Below are 1,605 nucleotides of genomic sequence, written 5' to 3'. Positions count from 1 at the left end.
TGGAGACCTCTTCTGACCCCTAAAATTCTGTGAATCTGTGAAACAAATGTGTCTTTAATGACATGCCCAAGTCATGTTAAGTTTCACTTCTCTTCAAATGATAAAGTAAGTCATGGAACAAGCTCTCTTTTTTTTTTTTCTTTTCTGCAGATGAATTATGGAGTTCTTCTCTATCCTTGCATTTCTTTATATAACTATCTGTAGTCCAACTTCACAAGCCCCTCCAGTGCGTTTGTAGTTGAATATTGTAAGGTCTGTTTTCAAGCGAAATTTAGATATTAGAAACACTTATTTTGCCTGCAACTTTTCAATCCTAATGTTGATGTACAGCCTACTTTAGTTTCCATTTCTTTCCCCTATTGTTCCATTGCTGTAGGCTGAGCAGTACTGACCTTGAACTGCAATCAACAGGGAACAGGAAAGCTGAATCACCTGTGCTGATGGATTCCCTCTGTTGGAGCAGTTTTGGAGATGTTAATATATAAGAAGTAGGGTAGTTTGTGGGTCAGACCCATACTGATTGTGTTTTCAAAGGTGGTAATGCAGTGAGAGATATTTTGGATATGCTTTGGAGCATGAATACTCCACTGCTTTAATTCTCCACAGACCATTCGGACTATTCCCTATCCAGTCTTTCCCACCTTTTGTTTCCTCTTCAATGTACCTGGCTTGATACTGCTAGTTACCAAAAATCGTCCATCTGGTGTTTAGTTTTGTTTTCTGACACAACAGCAGGAAGCTGGAGAAAACTTTCTCCAGCATTTCTCTATATGGGAAATTATTACAGTGGAATTAAGAAGTCTGTACTGACAGGCAAGCAGGTGCTCAAGAAGCTTCCCTGGTACTTTTGGGAGCAAGCTTTCTTTATGATGGAAATGTAGTAGGTCCATTTTTTTAGCATGGATACTAAAGTTCTAAATCAGAAATCAGAAGAAAATATTTTAGCAATTGAAAGAGTTGAATGTAAAATGTCCGTGCTTTTTTTTTAAATTTGTACTTAAACAGATGATTTATTATTTGTTTAGGAATTAAAAGTTACAGTTCTAAATGAACAGTAGGAGAGCTTGATCTATGTGCTGCTTCACAGCACCAGGCATTTTCAATGCAAGTTACTGGCTCCTACTGTAAGTGTGCCTGAATAGCGATACGTGTGTGTGTATAAGTGTGTGTTTGGGTGAGTGGTCAGAACCAGTTGTACATCCTGCATTTTTTTCTTGGCTCTTCTTTATTTCACTTTATTATAGTGAGCCATTGCTTTTTATTACTATGCTTTAAACTGTAGTGAAGCTTTTCAATGAAAGCATTTGTTGGAAATATTTTCTTCGCTTGCTTGCTCTCTGCAGATTTGTTATGACCTCTGCATGTTTTGCTTCGTGCCTTCTTTAATTGTTTTCTGTTGTTATCTTTGCTTTGCTTGTACCTTCACCTGTGCTTGCTTCTTTGTAGAATGCTTGCTGTTACGCTGTGTAGCACTGTGATTTCCATGTGGAAATAGAATTTGAAGTAGATACTCCCTTTAATTTAGGGTTCTAGTAAGATTTTAAACTGATCTGTGTTTACAATTATCTACTATGTTTCGTTGTTTTTTTTTTTCCTCCTCCTGGG

This window comes from Meleagris gallopavo, chromosome 4 (assembly GCF_000146605.3).
Source record: "Meleagris gallopavo isolate NT-WF06-2002-E0010 breed Aviagen turkey brand Nicholas breeding stock chromosome 4, Turkey_5.1, whole genome shotgun sequence".
NCBI classification, from domain to species: Eukaryota; Metazoa; Chordata; class Aves; order Galliformes; family Phasianidae; genus Meleagris; species Meleagris gallopavo.
Note: the sequence above shows the minus strand (reverse complement) of the source record.